The sequence below is a fragment of the Onychostoma macrolepis genome, chromosome 23 (assembly GCF_012432095.1).
Source record: "Onychostoma macrolepis isolate SWU-2019 chromosome 23, ASM1243209v1, whole genome shotgun sequence".
In the NCBI taxonomy this organism is placed as follows: domain Eukaryota; kingdom Metazoa; phylum Chordata; class Actinopteri; order Cypriniformes; family Cyprinidae; genus Onychostoma; species Onychostoma macrolepis.
The window spans coordinates 29,328,186-29,349,360 of record NC_081177.1 but is presented as its reverse complement, the minus strand read 5'-3'; positions in this window follow the sequence as shown (position 1 = coordinate 29,349,360).

Sequence of the window (21,175 nt, the reverse complement as noted above, 5' to 3'; positions counted from 1 at the left end):
ACCTTTAAATGGTAGAGTCGATTACAACACATGATCAGCACTAAATGTCAAATGAAATGTGTTATACTAATGCGTTATAAGGTAAGTTGGGAAGAACATTAGAACATAAGAACTTAAGAACAATGTGCCTTTACTTTTCGATTGTAACATATTTAGATAGAAATTTGGCATGTACAGAATGAATAGTCAATGTGTTATTTTTATAAAAATAAACATTTGCTAATTTAGTTATTTTATATATATTAAGTGTTGTTAATGTAAAATACTAAATTAACTACTCTATTTAAAATTGAGTTTTTAGAATTTAGTTGTACAATTGAATAACTGCTAACAAAGTAGAATTCCAGTAAAAGAAATTGGATTATATAAGGTAAATTTATTATATGACGTACAATCAAGCAATTCATTCAATTAGTTTATAGGTTTTAATGAATGAATCGACATAAATATACTTTACAATTATAAAATAATAACCCCACGAATAACAATGAAAATAAAATTAAAAATAATAACACTATCAACATTCAACTCTGAGCCTTCTATGCCAGTAGCGTCTGGGGCGTCTTACCCCAAGGGTCTAATTTTAAAGACAATGACAATGTCAAGGAAAAAAAAAAAAAAACAGAAATAACACCCCATTTTTCAAATATAAATAGGAATAGGCAAGTATTATGATGTTATAATACTTTAGTTACAGCTATTTATGAAAACTATATTGTTCACAAACTTGGTTTTAAAGTCAAGAAAGCCAAGAAAGTGCTAGATATGTGGAAAATTTGCCAGAAAAAACCCCCCAAATGCATTGACTCACCGCTGCTTTATAGATATCGTTCATTGTATGTCACCTATGAGGAGATCAGACGAAGTGCTGGCGCTGGTGGAGAGCAGAAAACACAGTGCTAAATGAGCTTTATGGAGCAGGACAGCCTGTTCCCTCCTGCCCCTCTGAGTATGGGACGTCCATCACAGTCACTTCAGCCTGATAAATCAACTATGCGGTCATGATGGGGGTTCACTCAAAAATGTGAGGGCAAACTATCAGCAAACTAATCTAATCTTTGTGTCTGAGCAAAGAAATTCACTTCCATACATTTTAATATACCAGTAAAATGAAATAAAATAAAATAAAATAAAAATTTCTCTACCATGTATTCAGGAGTGACACAGAGACAAAGGCATCAATGCACTATACTAAATATAGCTAATTATTCCTCCACCTTATATTATTTCCTTCACAAATGTTATGCAAGCAAATGCAGAGGGTTCTCTGGGAACTCAGAAGTTTTCAGAGAGAACACAAAAGGATTGACATAATCAGACCTAATGTCAACAAATTTATGCCTAAAATAAATCAGTGGGCAGAGACTTTCAAATGAAGAGGAAAGGCTACAAATATGTAAAAGAAGTACAGCTTATAGTTTATATAGTACAAATGACAAAACCATGACTACAAATTAGCGGTTGTCATTTTTTTCCTCCTATGTGACCCTAGGGGTACTAGATTTTTACAGAGTATAACCAGGAAAAATACAGTATTAATAAGGAACAATGAACAACTAGAGATAGAACAGCACCAGCTATAGGTCTTAATGGAAAAAAGAACATGAGCTACCCAAACCTAACTCCCTGCTCACCACAGTACTTGCAAATTCTTCAAAATCCTTGTATCAATCAAGCCCTGTTATTTTAATTTTTAGTTAGTTTTTTTCTTTTCTTTTTCTTTGTGAGATTTAAGACTTCTGTTTGCTTTTTCACTGATATAGATCTGTTTTCTGTTTTCTCTGTCTGAGAGTCGAATGTTGTCTCATTCGCATTCAAGTTGGAATAATCATTTTCATTAGCACATTATTGACCGTAATTATAGTCAAATTCCAAGGACATAATAGCCCAAGACAGTACAGGCTGTTTTTAGTTTTACTTCAAAAGAAGTACCACCTACTTTTAAGTTACTTACTTACTGGGGGTGATAGATGAGAAAACCGCAAAAACAAATTGATCAGTTCTGCTAATCATAGAAATCAAATCCCAAATGAAAGTTATTATAGATGCATTGAGAGTCAGTCGGTGGGGGAATGGGGATTAAAAAAAATATTTCTGCAAATCAAAGTAAATGGCTGAATGTATATGTACTTGTGCAGGGGATGGCATTTGCTCCTTCTGAGACACTGCATTAACGGAAGGAGAGTTACTGTACCTGATAAATAATTTTTCTACATGTTGTCACATAATGCGCTACTTGGAAAACATGAACAGTAAATAATTAGAAATGCTGGTTATATCTGGTAATATCTGGTTATAATTTCTTGACTTGATGGTTTTTGAGCTCTTAAAAACACCTCAAGTCAAGTCAAGTCAACTCTCTTTATATAACACTCTACACAATACAGATTGTGTCAAAGCAGCTTTACAGTGTCAAACAGGAAAATCGTTTGTCAATAATGCAAGAGGAGACAAAGAGTCATTTTTCAGTTAAAGTCAATTAATTGATGATTCAGTGATGTCATCATCCAGTTCAGCTCTCCTCCAATAGTGTCTGTGCAATCGGTCAAGCGTCTCCAACTGAGCCAGCCAAAATACACCATAGTATTTCAATCTGATTTGTGTGCTGCACATTCTAACAAAAGTGCCTCACATATAACATATACACTTAAATAATATAATCGTTATAGCAAGTGTTGACTCCATTGCACCCTTGGTTGTGGGTTCGTCCACCAAATGAGCTTAAACCAGCTCATGGCCAGCTAAGAACCAGTTTAAACCAGCACATGACCAGCTAAGAACCAGCTCAAAAAGTGACTTAGAAAATTTAAATCAATATATTGTTTTCTCTGAATGAGTGAGTTTGATTATTTTCAGATCATTTTGAAGCAAATATTCTAGGCTACAAGATCCAGTTCTCAAAAGTCTTGTGAACAAATGTTCTGCATGTGTTTTATGGCCTTATTTCAGTTACTTTAAAATTTTAGTTTTTTTCTAACTACGCATAAACGTTGTTTTCTCAAAAACACAATCATGTACGTACATGCTGCTCACATATTATTGTAGCCCAGTTTGTGCTGAATACTGTGTTTTTAGACGTTAGCCATTAAAATGTTTATAAGCAACTAATAAAAGCACAAATGTCAGGGCATGTCAAAACTTCTCCGGGGCCCCAAAACACCCTCAGACCCCAGAGGGTTAAACCAGCTCATGGCCAGCTAAGAACCAGTTTAAACCAGCATATGCTGGCTTTTTCAACAGGGACAGTAGGAATACATAATTTGGCTTATTTTTAATTATAATAAAGCTATTAAGTTGAGGCATAACCACTGAGATTTTAATAATCCAGTTGTGTTCTCCACAGTGGACCTTGCTTGAGCATAGACTGCATTATAATGCATTTCTGCTGTAGAGCACAGGTAAGGTCCTTATATTTGTCCCATAATTTGCACAACTGATCACTCACACACACACACACACACACACACACACACACACACACATAAAACACTGTTCCTTACATTTAACGTATATAATCAAATAAATGGAAATTAGAATCAAAACTGATCGTGCATGCTTTTTAATAAAAGCAACCCCAGGAGTCTAAACTGATCATCAATTTACATTTAAAACAACACACAAAGAAAAGCACATTGCTGTACAAATGATACTAACTTTCTATGCACTCTGAAGGGGGCAGTAGATTCAAATATTTCCTCTGACATGTAGAAGATATGCAGCAGAACCATAATATGAGGACAGGAAGTGTGCTTTTATTAGAGCACTGCACACTTCCCTTTACAGCGATGGCTAACAGAAACATCAGCCTTCCTTCCTAGACTGTAATCACCCCACATCTCATGAAACGCCATTCAGAGCACATCATTTTGGAGAGGTTGCCATAGAAACCATATAGTAGCAGAGCACAGATGAACACAGCAATTTCCTCTCTCACTGTGTCCTCAGATGAAAGGAAAAAAGAAGACAATATAAGACAGCAGAACAAGGAAAAAATGCATGCACACATACATTCCAGCCTATTTTAGGATTAGACATTTTCTGTTTTTGAAATAATAATAAAATTTGCTATTTTTTATGGCCCGTGCATCGGCATCAAAACATTATTTCTCAGCATTTTTCATGTCCTCACACATACTCCAACATCAAAGAATCAACATTTGACACTGCAGACTGCTGATGAAGATCACTCCTACTAATTCTGTTCAGTGTGCTAAATTCTGAAAAAGGTGGAAGCAATAAAAACTGACGAACACTTACTTAATAAATGTATTTTGGGCCATTCTACAGAATTGGTGCAAACTGCTGTCCCACAACAACAAAAAACATTTAAAAAGCATTTAATAGATGTTTATCCTTTTATCATCTACTGAAATCCACAATAAAATTAAAATATCAGTAAACTTAATTTAAAATCATAATTTAGGGGTACTTTCAACTGGGAGGTGGTTGTCCCTAAGCCTTAAATTTCAACTTATAAAATAATTTTTGCATTTTATTCCATTGTTGTTTTTAAAAATATCTATTTGATTTTTTTTTTTTAAAGTGAAGTTCGAGAAAAAAAAAATACAGCATATATATAAATATACTGTACATACATTTTATATATACAGGTGCTGGTCATATAATTAGAATATCATCAAAAAGTTGATTTATTTCACTAATTCCATTCAAAAAGTGAAACTTGTATATTATATTCATTCATTACACACAGACTGATATATTTCAAATGTTTATTTCTTTTAATTTTGATTATTAGAGCTTACAGCTCATGAAAGTCAAAAATCAGTATCTCAAAATATTAGAATATTTACATTTGAGTTTGAATAAATGACCATCCCTACAGTATAAATTCTGGGTATCTCTTGTTCTTTGAAACCACAATAATGGAGAAGACTGCTGACTTGGCAATGATCCAGAAGACGAACATTGACACCCTCCACAAAGAGGGTAAGTCACAGAAGGTCATTACTGAAAGGTGTGGCTGTTTACAGAGTGCTGTATCAAAGCATATTAAATGCAAAGTTGACTGGAAGGAAGAATTTGGGTAGGAAAAGGTGCACAAGCAACAGGGATGACCGCAAGCTTGAGAATACAGTCAAGCAAAGCCGATTCAAACACTTGTGAGAGCTTCACAAGGAGAGAACTGAAGCTGGAGTCAGTGCATCAAGAGTCACCACGCTCAGACGTCTTCAGGAAAAGGGTTACCAAGCCACTTCTGAACCAGAGACAACGTCAGAAGCATCTTAACTGGGCTGTGGAGAAAAAGAACTGGACTGTTGCTCAGTGGTCCAAAGTCCTCTTTTCAGATGAAAGTAAATTTTACATTTCATTTGGAAATCAAGGTCCCAGAGTCTGAAGGAAGAGTGGAGAGGCACAGAATCCATGTTGCTTGAAGTCCAGTGTGAAGTTTCCACAGTCAGTGATGATTTGGGCTGCCATGTCATCTGCTGCTGTTGGTCCACTGTGTTTTCTGATGTCCAGTCAACGTAGCCATCTACCAGGAAATTTTAGAGCACTTCATGCTTCCTTCTGTTGACAAGCTTTATGGAGATGCTGATTTCATTTTCCAGCAGGACTTGGCACCTGCCCACACTGCCAAAGGTACCAAAAGCTGGTTCAATGACCATAGTGTTACTGTGCTTGATTGGCCAGCAAACTCGCCTGACCTGAACCCCATAGAGAATCTATGGGGTATTGTCAAGAGGAAGATGAGAGACACCAGACCCAACAATGCAGATGAGCTGAAGGCCACTATCAGAGCAACCTGGGCTCTCATAACACCTGAGCAGTGCCACAGACTGATCGACTCCATGCCACGCCGCATTGCTGCAGTAATTCAGGCAAAAGGAGCCCCAACTAAGTATTGAGTGCTGTACATGCTCATACTTTTCATGTTCATACTTTTCAGTTGGCCAAGATTTCTAAAAATCCTTTCTTTGTATTGGTCTTAAGTAATATTCTAATATTTTGAGATACTGATTTTTGACTTTGATGAGCTGTAAGCTCTAATCATCAAAATTAAAAGAAATAAACATTTGAAATATATCAGTCTGTGTGTAATGAATGAATATAATATACAAGTTTCACTTTTTGAATGGAATTAGTGAAATAAATCAACTTTTTGATGATATTCTAATTATATGACCAGCACCTGTATATATATATATATATATATATATATATGTGTGTGTGTGTGTGTGTGTGTGTGGGTGTGGGTGTGCCCCTGGACCACAAAACCAGTCATAAGTAGCACAGGTATATTTGTAGCAATAGCCAAAAATACATTGTATGGCTCAAAATTATAGATTTTTCTTTTATGCCAAAAATCATTAAAATATTCAGAAAAGATCATGTTCCATGAAGATATTTTGTTAATTTCCTACCATAAATATATCAAAACTTTTTGATTAGTAATATGCATTGCTAAGAACTTAATTTGGACAACTTTAAAGGTGATTTTCTCAAGATTTCGATTTTTTTGCACCCTCAGATTCCAGATTTTCAAATAGTTGTATCTCGGCCAAATATTGTCCTATCATAACAAACCATTATTTATTCAGCTTTCAGATGATGTATAAATCTCAATTTTGAAAAATTGACCTTTTTGAGGTCCAGGGTCACACATATATACTGTATATATATATATATATATATATATATATATATATTCTTTGTAAATTATGAAACTTTATGTAACAAAATGTGTCCTGCATTTTCATGTCACTACCGAAAAAGTGTGTGTTTTAGTCCATTGGCTGAGTCTGATTTTAACCACACCCCTACATTTATGATCAGGAAATATTCCTCTCATAGCTACATGGTGTGAGTAGATGGGTCCCATCATTTTGAGGTAAATGTGTTCACAAGTCTGAAAAATCTTAGTCCAGGTGATATATGTGCAAAATTTGAGGTGATATTTTCACTTTTTCATAAAAGCATGAAACTTGGTACAGATGTACAGGTTGGGGCCCTGAACATTTTCAGAAATGGAGCCATCGCAAAAACACCTCATGGTTGCCATGGCAACCATTTTACTTTCCGCCATAACCAAATTATGTATTTTGTGTCATATCTCCTGAACCAAACATGACAACACAGAAAAGGTGATGTCTACACTTATGTGTTGATGGTCAAGGATTGCAATGATACCATATACAGCAACATAAACTGTCCAGGTGAAGAGTTAATGGTGAAATCAGCAATGTGAGAAGGAAATAACATCTGAGCATCACAGTATCACAGCATTTACAAAAGTCCATATTATGGCTATTAATTATCTTTCTTTGATAATTAACAAATATTTTTTTCAATAGTAAAATAAAAGATTGTTTTAATTAATTAATTATTAATTAATTACATTTATATAGCACTTTCCAGGGTACTCAAAGCGCTTTACATGAAAGAGAGAATCTCCTCAAACACCACCAATGTGCAGCATCCACCTGGTTGAAGTGACTGCAGCCATATTGTGCCAGAATGCCCACCACACACCAGCTTAACTAATATTTTATTCAGTAGTACAATAAAAGATTGTTTTCAAGAATACTCAGTCTACTCTTAATATCTTGGGCTTGACTGAGACCTGGATTCGTCCAGAAGACTTAAACTAGAGAAGCCTTAAACTGCAGACTTCCACTTCCACTCCTAGCTTCATTTGATCGCAAATGGCTTACCACCACAAGCACTAACAAATCAGGCAACCAGCTTGACTTAATGTACACATGCAATTGTATCACAGACAGCATTTGGTAAAACTTCTAGACATCTCTGCTCATTACATTTAACCTACATATTACTACCTGCGTGCCACCAATTCATCTACCAGTTACTTTTAGGAGAAACCTACTCTCCCTTTCACCATTCCATCTTTCCTCTGTAGTGTTATCCTCTCTTCCCTCACCCACTCAATTCTCATCTCTGGATGTAAATACAGCAACTTACACTTTATGATCCACTTTAACTTCTTGTCAAGACAATATCTGTCTAAACAAGCCAGTGCATACTACCCCTTCTAACCTAAAAAGCTGCACTATGTATCATCATCTTTACTGTATTTTTGCTGAGCAGTCTTTTGGGTGGCTCACCAATGTACTAGATTTCTCTAATAAAAAAAAACTTAAGTAGGCTTGAATACATTTTTGTGGGGAGAAGACTTTATTGAAGATGGTTGTGTAGCAGTTCTTCAATAGCGATGTTAGCATATCTTCCTTCAAACAATCTTAACCTTTGTATGAATCCTAGCTTCTCCCAAAGTTCTGTCTGTGGGATATAATTTTATACCTGAAGACAAAAGGGCTAGAAACAATACTGTTAGGACCTTCCCACTGGAGATCCTGCAATCTACAAGACGTTCCTGGGGAATGCTGTTCCTTTGTTATTCTAATGGTATGGACCATTTGGTTACATTATTTATTTCACAGAATGACCAACTGAACTTTAACCAGTCAGGTTTCAGCAGCGTCCATTTAACTGAGACTGCTTTGCTGTCGGTCACTGTAGCCCTTCAGATAGAGAAAGCTGATTCCAAAACATCAGTTCTTATTCTGCTGGATCTATCTGCCACTTTTGACACTGTTAATTATCAGATTATCCTGTCTACATCGGATCTGCACTTAACTGGTTTGAATCTTATCTCACAGGTAGGTCTTTCAGGGTTTCCTGGGGAAGAGAAATATCCAAAGAACATCAACTGGTCACAGGGTTTCCTCAGGGATTAGTTCTTAGACCCATCCTCTTCACCATATACACTCCATCACTGGGAACCATTATACAAGCACATGGTTTCTCCTACCATTGCTATGCTGATGACACACAGCTCTATCATTCATTTCAACCAGACAATCCAATAGTAACTGCATGGATCTCAGGCTGCCTGGCAAACATCTCAGCATGGATGAAGGAACATCACCTGCAGCTCAACCTGGCAAAGACTGAGCTTCTCGTTTTCCCTGCCACTTCGACTCCACAGCATGATTTCATCATCCTGCTAGGTTCATCAAAAATTATTCTTTGGTGACCTGCTGACCATATGTAAAGACAGCTCGATCTTCAGGAGGATCGGGCCCTTCCAAACAGAGCATGCTGCACAACTTCTTGCCCAGGCCCTTGTCATTTCTAGGCTGGACTATTGCAATGCTCTTCTAGCTGGATCATCATGTGCAATCGAACCTCGACAAATGTTTCAGAATGCAACGACTGGTCTTCAACTAGCCCAAAAGGGCCCACTTCACACCTCTCTGTATCTCTCTACACCAGCTGCCGGTTGCAGCTTGCATCAAGTTCAAGACATTGATGTTTGCATACAGAACAGCCACAAGCTCAGCACTCTCCTACTTCCTCCTCACTCTTACGAATCTACATCCCCTCCAGAAGCCTGAGATCTGTAAGTAAGAGATGCCTCTTGGTAACATCACAGAGAGGCATTTTCATTCACCTTTCCTGGCTGGTGAAATGATCTCCTACAATTGTAATTAACAGAACACCCGACACGTTAGCTGACAGCAACACTAATCTAATCCCATACCCGACCCATTTGACATAAAAACTGGGACCCGAACCACACCTGCATTAAATCTCCTACATGAGGTAGACAAAACTCATTTTTAAAAACTTTTATTCAAATTGTGAAAAGATTAAATACAGAAAGCAAGAGCTCCCTTTAATATAATCAGTACAGCTGTCAATCAGTGGCAGCAAGATTGGCTACATTGCTCAGTGTGTACTGGACTGAGTTGAAATAGTCTTGGTTATTGGACCCGCTGTTACGAGGCAAACGAGACGTGAGATGTGCGGATCCATTTGCAAGGCTTTTATTCAGAGACGAGGTCATTAAACAGGCAAGATTCAGATAATGGCAAACAGGTAAAACACAGGCAAGACAAAGAGTAATCCTAGGACAAACGTGGGTCTTCGATCAGCGAACAATATCCAACAGGGAAGGCAACGAGATAATCCAGGTACATGAGCAATAGTCCAAGCGAGGTGCAAATAGAGTCCGAAACAGCAGGCAAAGGGTTAATCCAAGATACACAGGCAGAAAATCAGGAAACAGGAAGCAAAGCAACACGAAATGACTAGACTTAGACTAGAACTAGAAACTAGGCTCTGTAAGGCAGCTAACACTAGGAGAGTGCTAAACGCTAGAACAATACTTGATCTTAAAGAGGAAGTCCAAGGCTTATAAAGCGTGTCTGAATGGATTCAGCTGTGTATGTGTAATCAGTGCATTCAGCTGTGTGTGTGTGCAATCAGTGCAATGGATCATGGAAACTGTAGTCCGGAGTGACATGTAAAAGTCTGTGTGGTGTGAGAGTCAATGTAAAGAGAAGACAACATCTGGTGGTGAGCAAACGGAAGGACAGGATTTGTGACACCCGCAACCTGCCTCTGCTTGTCACCGTCCGGCCCGCACCCACACCACACCCTACACATAAATATTATTCCACCTGTTACATCAAATATTAGCGATTCACCTTCATGTACCCGCCCACGTGCAGGACTCTGGCTTCCCCCTTGTGGACAACATAATAGACAACTCTGGCTCCAGAAAGTGATTGTAAATTAGGTTTACGTTAAATATGTTTGAAATTTCATTCTGCATTTTCTGAGATTTCATTGTAATCCTTCTCATAAAGTCACTGAATTAACCATTAACTGTTCACCTGATTGCGTTGCCGTCTGCGTGTGATGTTAGAGCGTTGTTGAGAGAGAACAAGAATGTATTGGAAACACACTACCGCCTACCTGACACTGCCTGAGAGGTAAGGAAAAATACACTTACCTGAGATTATTTTTTCATATCTCTGAAATATATGATCATATTCTTGAAAACAATCTTTTAATGTATTGAATAAAATATTAGTTAATTATCAAAGAAAGAAAAAATTAATAGCTATAATATTGACTTATGTAAATGCTGTGATACTGTGATGCTCAGATATGTTATTTCCTTCTCACATTGCTGATTTTACCATTAACTCTTTACTTGAACAGTTTATGTTGTTGTATATGGTATCATTGTAATCCTTGACCATCAAAACATTGATGTAGACATCACCATTTCTGTGTTATCATGTTTGGTACAGGAGATACATAATACATAATTTGGTTATGGAGGAAAGTAAAATGGTCACCATGGCAACCACAAAGTGTTTTTGCAATGGCTCCATTTCTGAAAATGTTTAGGGCCGCAAACTATACAAGTGTACCAAGTTTCATGCTTTTATGAAAAAGTGAACATTATTTTCACATATCACCTGGACTATGTGTAACTTTAAAGAACATCACTACCGAACACCTTTTTTATGCAATTATTAAGCACACTTTTTTGGGAGTTATTCCATAACATTTAGTTTTTATATGTGTTTGACTGTTCAGAACTGTGCTAGGTTCAAAAGTTTCTAAAATTGTAAAATTGGCAATTTGATACTGTTAAGTGCTTTGACACAATCTGTATTGTTAAAAGCGCTATATAAATAAAGGTGACTTGACTTAAAATTGTCACTACTGAAAGTCACAACTGAAACATTTTGTGAAGTTTTGGTAATGACATTTTAGTTTTTTTGGGTGTTATCCCATAAAATTGTCACGACCGAAACATGTCATCATTGTTTTGGTAGTGACAAAAGGGAACACATAATCTTTTATTTGGGGGAAATATTAAATTATATAATACAATTTATTATATAATATAATAAATAAACAAAATTTTAGTACAGTAAGAATGCTGAGTTGAATCCAAATAACACCATACCTACTGTGAAGCATGGGGGTGGAAACATCATGCTTTGGGGCTGTTTTTCTGCAAAGGGACCAGGACGACTGATCCGTGTAAACGAAAGAATTAATGGGGCCATGTATCGTGAGATTTTGAGTGAAAACCTCCTTCCATCAGCAAGGGCATTGAAGATGAAACGTGGCTGAGTCTTTCAGCATGACAATGATCCCAAACACACCGCCCAGGCAGCGAAGGAGTGGCTTCGTAGAAGCATTTCAAGGTCCTGGGTGGCCTAGCCAGTCTCCAGATCTCAACCCCATCGAAACTCTTTGGAGGAGTTGAAAGTCCGTGTTGCCCAGCGACAGCCCCAAAACATTACTGCTCTAGAGGAGATCTGCATGGAGGAATGGGCCAAAATACCAGCAACAGTGTGTGAAAACCTTGTGAAGACTTACAGAAAACGTTTGACCTCTGTCATTGCCAACAAAGGGTATATAACAAAGTATTGAGTTGAAATTTTGTTATTGACCAAATACTTATAATTTGCACCATAATACACCATCATTTGCAAATAAATTCTTTAAAAATCCTACAATGTGATTTTCTGGATTTTTTTTTCTCATTTTGTCTCTCATAGCTGAGGTATACCTATGATGAAAATTACAGGCCGCTCATCTTTTTAAGTGGGAGAACTTGCACAATTGGTGGCTGACTAAATACTTTTTTGCCCCACTGTATTTGAAACTAATAGGTACAAAAGTGTACCTTTTGAAAAGGTACTGCCCCAGTGACAGCTTTTGTACCTTTATTTCTGAGAGTGTGTTTCTATTACAGGAATTTTTGGACTTGTGCTGAAGGACTAATGTATAATTGTTGCGATAGATTTTGACAGCAATGAAAGCGAGACTGAGGGATAGAAGTGTAGTGTGTAAAATGGATTGTGAAGTTGTTTAACAACATACACTAAAAAAAAAAAAGATTAATTGAATTTACAATTTTTTTTTTTTTTAGGTAAGTGGTTGCAATCAATTTATTTTAGCTACATTTAAATAAACAAATTTAGTTGACTAACTTTCAACTTTATTTTTTTTTAAAGGCAGCTAAAATAAATTGTTTGCAACCACTTACCTTAAAAAATTTAGTATAATTTTGTAAATATATATATTTTTTCAGTGTACCGATCATTCAGATGACTTTCAGCAGACAAAAACATTTCAGAATACATAAAAAAAAAAACTTTTGAAAGTTGTGAATTTTCAAAATCACATGGGACTTATGGACTTTATACAGCACATGCCTTAGTAAAGATGGCAATTCTATCTCATAGCTTCATTTAAAATTCAATATGGCGTCTTTCCTGAATAAAAGTCTAATACTGTGTAAATGCCAAACATCTGAACATTACATATGGGAAATAAGCAACAATTTTCTTGCTAACATTCCCTATTTCTAGCTAAGGCAACATAAATGCTAAACATTTCCTCACCACTTAATGTATTGTTGTTAAATCCACTTAAATATGTAAAAAAACAATAATAATAATAAAAAATGACTTTACTTAATCCATTTGTATTTGGATCACTTCTGAATAATTTCTGTTGTATTAACTGAAAACAAGAAGTGGATTTTTAGTCCCCAGGATTAAATTGTGTGCAAAAGGTTCATCGTCACCAGCCAATGAAGGACTACACTTATGCTATTGGAAACGTCCTACTTCTCGCTTCTAAAGTTGTAATTACGAGTTGGTCTCGTTCAAGTGCTTTGTTGTCTGAAAGAACAGAAATCTCGATGGACAGCCTATATTTAATAAACACTTCACACTTGAGTTCATCATCTGCCTCTGCCTGGTTATCACTTTTACAGAAATGAATTTGATTCTGCTTTAGAGCAGCTCTACAGAAGACAACAGTGTCATCATTTAACTCAATTCAGTTCAAGTTTTGTTCTCATTCAAAAGAATCAGCTCAGTGAAATTGATAATAGTACTGAATATTGTCAAGACTGTTTATTATAAGTGACTTTTAGCTTGTTTTTTCAAGATGGGTAGTGTGGGTTTTGTTTTTTTGACTTCTTCCTAGAAGTCTGGGCTGGCTATTGGTTGTCACCCATAAATGTATGATTTCTTTATTGTTATTTAGTGTGATTATGCCTCTCTGTCACTGGTAAGGCAATCACTATCTGTTTGAATGAGAGCTGTGGTGTCAGAGGCAAGTAAGTATTTTCTCACCAAAATGGTCCTGTTATTTGTGCCAGAACAATATACATTTAAATTTTTTGCTATGCTACTATGTTTTTGTTTTTCTTTCCTTTTTTACTTTCTAACATAATTTGATCTGGCATCTTTACATCATTACACTGCTGCTTGTAATGCAACAGTAAGACAATCAGCCAATGCACATAGATAATACTTGTAAATAACTTATTTAGCCAGAGATATTTTGCCAGCCAGGGAAAATAAAGTGTCTGGAGTATGAGTTTTTGAGGACAATAAAAGGAGGGGTGTGTGTGTGTGTGTGATTGTATGGGGGGGTAGAGAGCACTTTCTGGGCCTGTTTTTCCAGACCATGTTGCTTATTTTGGGCTTGTTTTTTCAGAATTTGACCTCATTTATTTCTCTAGCAAAACCGGGTTGGTAACAATGTTAGTGCATGTTGCGTCACTCAATGAAAATTAGTGTAAAATGCTAGTACAGTGGCAAGAAACGTCTTCTATTTTTTTTCAATAAACGGTAAAACATGTTGGCACAACAAACCAGTGTGTTCATAATTAAGATAATACATTAAAATAAAATATAAATAAAATAAAAAGAGAATGAGACTGGAAGCCAGACCCATAAAATGTACAAATGGCCGTGCCCGCTCTTACGGAAAAATAAGGTGGATATGTTTGTTTTTAGTGTTAGAGAAAAATGTTATGTGTGAAACTACTCTTCACAGTTGAATTTGGTGTAGCTGAAGAATTGTTTTCAGTGAAATTATACATTCTCTCTGATGACATTTAGATTTTTCCTTCCCATGGGGAACACACTTTTACACAGTTCTTCTAAATTAGTAACGTAATGCTTTTACAGTGAGTCCGGTGCCATGAACAGGTCATATAGTCTGTGTGTGGTCTCATGCTACGGCTCCATCAGCCTGACTGAATGAGGGATTACAGGAAGAGTAGCTCAAGGCACTTTTATCTCTCCACACAGCCGCTGTGCTCCGCAATTATCACTCACAGAGCATGCGCTCTAGCCGCAGCTCTGGCTCACACTTGTAATGCTGCACTGGACCTATAATGAGATCGCAGCCACATTATTACCTCCAGCCTGAGCACCTCCACCCGGGGGCTTGACTCTTCCAGTCCAGCGCATCACAGTCTACAGCCACCCACCCCCATGCCCTCCTTTTGTGTGACTCTAAGATCGCCAGAAAATAGACCCTCTCCTGGCAACAGAACTGTGTTTGTGTTCATGCAAATCTCCTGGAATTTTACCAGATGCTTTATCAACTTCATAATGTTTGAACTACTTGCATTCTAATTAAACACTTTAAACTGCTATGCAGTTTCGTTTCAAGGATGCTTTAAGAATACAGTCTGTCTTTGTCTGTTTCTATGCTGTGAAATTTTCCCCTCTTAAAATTGGTACTGGTACTATCCCTGAACCTGCCCCTAAACCTAACCCTGACTCACGTAGCTACCTTATACTTCCCAGGACTTTCTTGTAAGTACACATACTGTAAAATAAAGGGTTGCACTTTATTTTAAGGTGTCCTTGTTACACTGTAATTATACATTTAAGTACCGAGTAATATTAATTGTAATATTAATGTATTTACTATATGATTAGGGTTAGGATTAGGGTTTGTCTTAGGGTTACTTGCATGTAATTATGCATAATTTATTGTTATTATATTATAATACGAAGTACATGTAACATATGTAACAAGGACACCTTAAAATAAAGTGTGACCAAATAAACTGTAACCATTTTTTTCTATTTCTGGGTGATTTTAATTTGACTTCTTTTAGCTGATTTTTCAGAATTTCGTTTTCAGATTTATTTATCTTCCCAAATGTTTAGAGAGCCATTGTGCACTATGATATGAACCAGAACTGTAGTCAAGACAAAACCACCAAGACTATATACCTCGAGACCCAGACTAAGACCTATCAAGGCAAAGACCAATGATTGTTTTATAAAGGTTTTATAAAGAATATTTAAAGCAGATTTTCAACTCTTAAGAATAGCAGTCACTCCTGCACACAACTCCCGCAGTATTTGGTCCCATGGCCCCTACAAGTGAAGTCAACGCAAAGACTGTATACACACCATGACTCACTCATGTTACTATGAATGGGAGAAAGTGCACAGAGCAATATGGCATAATAAGTCCTGTCTTAAATAAAAGAGAGAATCATGAATTAGTCTCATGGCACCGACTGCTGTTTCTTTCCACCTTTTTCTTATAATGAGCTTACTGCGTTTTGTATTATATATTATAGGAGGCACTTCCGGTTTGGGGACGTTCCACTCAAAAAGACAAAAACAAATCATTTCAAATCGTAAGGTTGCACTACAAATAATCCTTGTCCACCAATTTGACTAAATGAGCTGTAAAGTTTTCTTCATGTTCTATTTTCAGACATCAGGAGAATAACGTAACACTCGGTATTTTAATGTGACATGGTATAGGAATACCAATGGAAGAGCTCTTTTTGTCCACTGCATTCTTTTCTTCCTGATTATTTTAATTTTTTCTTTGCATTCCGCTGTAGCAGTATGAATAAAGACAACATACAGTGTATATTTGTGGTCTGCTCTCCTGATTTAATTGACAAAATACAATATCTCTCATGAATAATTCACTGGAATGCACTAAGAATATCAACAATTTTTCTCTTTGCAGGTTTGTTTTCACACGAATGCTTCCTGGAAATCACTTTCAAAAATTATCACTCAATGTTCCAGTTAATTAATGTTTTTTGATTAAAGCAACGTATGTTGCATAATAAATATAGACATATATGCCTGTAATATTGCTGTAGGAATAATCAAGATTTTAGGGTTATTCATTGTCTGTTGAATGTAAATTGCTAAAGCTGTTACACTTTTAAATGTACTTTTATTGTTCGATTGTTGAATAATGTCACTTTTTTTGTACCCATTTTTTGAAATGCTTATTTTGAGTTCATAGAGTGAACCTTTCATTTGCAGTTTAACTGAAGTTACTCCCATAATTTGTGCAAAGGTCATGGGGTGTAGAATAAAGGTTGATAGGAACCAGAGCGTCTAACGGCAGAAGCAGTGACACAATGACTTTATGCTTTATGCATGAAGACAGATTACAACTTACCATGCCACATACAGTACATCGCACCATTGACTCCAAATGCCATTGGTTCTTTGTACAGTTTGTACGTTGAAATATTTTGAAACACAGATCAGATTAAAGCTATAAGTGATTCAGTTAATAATGACTCTAGAATCCTTTAAAATTTAATTTTTCTCATAAAAAAATAAAATAAAATCTTCCCAATGCATCCCATTACCCCCATAATATATGTTTAGGGTAATTACCATCTCCTTGTCTGATGAGTGAGATGTGCAACCAAGGGCCTCATTTATAAAGTGTGCATACGCTCAGATTTGATCTTAGAGTGTGTGTACGCTTAAATCCACACCAGCGCTCATATGTATAAAAACTGTATTTGACGTGTAAAAGTGCTTAGCGTCACGTCAGGGTCTGAGCAGACGTACACACTTTTTCTTGTTCGAGTGCTGCAGATTTTTGGAAATGTAAGCTCTTCTTTGCAGCTCGCTGTTCTAAATTAAAGAATTTGGATGATGACTGGGGATCTTTTACATGTTAATGACATTAATTAGGAGTCGTTTACAAGGCAGAGACCTGAAACCATTCATTTGCGCGCAAGTTCAAGATCATTTGCGATTCATAAATTTCACATCTGAAAGAGATGTGCGTTTTCTGTGCGTACGTTCATTCTATGAATCACACGTACGCATATTTGAGAGATGATCGTAAGATCAATTTTAGGATGGTTTCTGAGCAACATTTTATAAATGAGACCCCTGATCTCTAATGTGTGGTTTGTTTACACTATATTTTAAACAGCAAGGTGCTGTTGCTGCTTACTATAGCCATATGTTTGTCGAAGAATGAGAGTTTCATATCCAAATATTCAAATAATCATTAAAGTGAAGCTCTAGATCTAAAATCAGATTTACCTTCACAGGCCGTTTCGACACAACCTCGACTGTGTTTTTTTATTATTATTTTTTTCTGTCTAAGAAGCCAGAGGAGAGAATGCAGCCCAATGCACCTCAGGAGGCAGCGAGTGCAATGATTAGTGCATTGACTGAAACAACTGATAGACATTTGGCAGAATTCCAGCCCTATAATATAGAAGAATCCCTAATTAAGCGTCATGTGACGCTGGAAAGTGCCGCCGGCCTCTCTGTGGGCACAGATTCCACTCATCAGCCTAATTCAAATGCGAGGCACGCTCGTGGCGGTTTTCTGAAAAGATCTGGGGTGACAGCAACATGCACAAAGAGGGAAGGATCATTTTCTCTTCAGATTTAGGATGCTTCCCTTGTGTTTTTACTCCACAAATCGGAACGCTATCATTTCACACGCAAGCCATTTTATAACCAATCAGAATGATCTATCAGCAGACACCCCCTCCCCCCACTTCCATTTGCATTCAGAATTTTGTTGCATTACACTGCAATCATGAACCAATAACACGTAAATGCACGCCAATGACGCTACAGTATAACACACATACTGCATCTCTGACAGACATGATTCACTGTCGTTTGCGCTCAAGAGGAATATGCTTTATTTTTGTGAATGTTTTTTGGAGGGGGGAGGTGGTGTGCCAAATCTGAGCTGACATCATCAGCACATGTAAATTTGCCTTATGTAAAAACCAAAAAAAGGGAAGACTGTCTCCTGAATGAGGGCTGAGCTCAGAAACTTGTCCAAAGGCTTGAGCGCATTCTTTCCGAGGCTGGAGGACTGCACGGTCAGAGCGATGCATCAACCAGCCGCCTTTGAAGCAGATAAACCCTTTAAAACCATGAAGAGCATTTTCATACATTTTAGCTAGAGGCAGGTGGTTAGATTAAAAGGGTTTTGATGTATTCGCTAAGTACTCTTTTTGTCCAAACCTCTATAACAAAGCTCTTGCTGTTTCGTCTGTGGACTACAGTGTCAAATTTGCTTTGTGGATCTTGTTTAGAATTTGCACAGAAATCATTTCAGCCTTCAAATATGCCACACTACTCACATATACACACTACACTACATACTGAAGGATTTGTTATACAATTGATCATGTAGTTATAACTAGAGTAGAGCAATGATACTTTTGCTCTGGTCTGCAAGAAACACTTATTCAGCCCTCCATGTAAACATACGTCAGTGGTCAATCGCTGACAGCATTTGCTGCATGTCTGCTTCAGTAGCGGCTGTGTGGCTCAAAAGTCAGTTTCCATAGTGATTGCGGCGAATGCAGTAGATTAGCAGCACAGTGTAGTGAGCAGAGATTGCAGACAATGTGACGTGCTCTGTGTTACACTGTGCTCATGGTGCTCTGTGCACGATATATTCGACTGTTTCATAGCTTCAAAACAGAAGTCTACATTTCAGTTGTTTATTAGAAATGAATGACTGTCTAATATGATTAAACACACTATATGTGTTTTGGTATAATGATTTGTGTCCATAAATCATTATACCAAAACACATATAGTAATTTGTGTCCATAAATTTCTTTAACAAGGAAGGGGAAAGTATCTTCTTATTTTAAAGAATGAACTGTAAAGCCAGTTAAATGCTGGCTTAAACATTTAGGCCTTTGTGTAACTCGAGTGCAATTTTGAGGCAGAGAAAAAAAAATAGAAAAATTGAAACATGAAAATTTAATATTTGCTAATGAAAGGAGACAAAAAAAGGGAAGATATCAATGGGAGCAAACCCCAGCAGAAACTCTAATATAACAAGGAGGCTGAGACCATTTTGCTGTTGCCTAGCAACACTTGAACAAAATTTTTAAAACGATTTAGATGCCCCATACTGCTTTGAGGGATGTATATTTTTATACAGCCCACCTAAATGGTCTGCGGTGCTCACACACAACCTGGATCCTCTGCACTTGTAACCAACAATTTATTGTCAATTTTTCAAGGTTCGCTAAGGCAAGTCAGAGACACCGAACACAAGCGTTCTCAAACAGTAATGACACAAGAAGGATAGATTACTCTCTTATAGCTGACAGGATTTGCATATTTCATTAAAACAAAATCAAGCCCAAGTCGTTATGGGGTAGATGAGACAAATCATTTAAAAATATATGCAGAAAAATGGTATAGTGGTTTCTTTCTCAGATCATTTACAACAGATGTTGTCATATTGCACTACCACGAAGATTTCTAAATACTAAATACTAAACTAAATAATGAAATAAAATTGAATCCTTACACAAGCTTTTAAAAATATACAAATCACAATTTCTTTCTTTCTTTCTTTCTTTTTATGTCACAAATATTAATTCATATGACTGAACAAACCTGACTCTGTCAAACACAAAATAACAGTTTCCAAAATACCAAGTTTTGACATGTTATTGTTCTTTTTTTTCTTTTTTTTTTTAATAATCTGAATGCCTTTGGCAGCCTGTTGATAACCACAAATATCTATCTAAATAAGCCTATCTGGGCATACCATGGTGTCACCAGCAAGCCAAAAGTACTCAAGTGTCCACAGCAGGTGCATAAATATGTCATGTTTTCACAGCCCATAACCAAAGGGAGATGCAGCCAGATGGAGTGCAAATGTTAAATTTCATGTAGTATCATTAGTAGGTTAGTTCACCCCTCATTGGTTCACCATCTGCTTCCAATTGAGTTCTCCACTCTGAGCCAAGCTTTGAGAGAGGAGGTGAAATCTATACCACTCTGACCCAAATCCCACATTGGGTTCATTAACTTTTCATTAACCAGTGTTTACAGACTTTCACAATTCTGTCATTCAGAAGAAATTTAAAAAGCTAGCTAATCAGAAAGTGCATGATATATCTTTCATACACATGATGGACTGAAAAGTTGAAAATGCTTTACTTACCGCATATTTGTGGACTTCCAACAGAAGGTCAAGACCGCGCTGTATACCAGAACATTTATGCAATCCAATTATGCATCCCATAAAAAAAATAGTGTCCAAGATAATTTCTTGTTTTGTTTTTTTCTTCAGGCATTCTTTCTTTAAGTGTCATCAGTTTCAAGTGAGGAGTGATATTTCCTGCTCACACCTGATGCTGTGTCAGTGGCTTCACCTGTTCTGCTCCTCATCTGCCATATTTTTAATATATATTATGGTTTGAAGTGGGCTGGGTTTGAAGAGGGATTTAGAATGGGCAGTGAATGCACGAGTTCATTTTAACCTCATGATA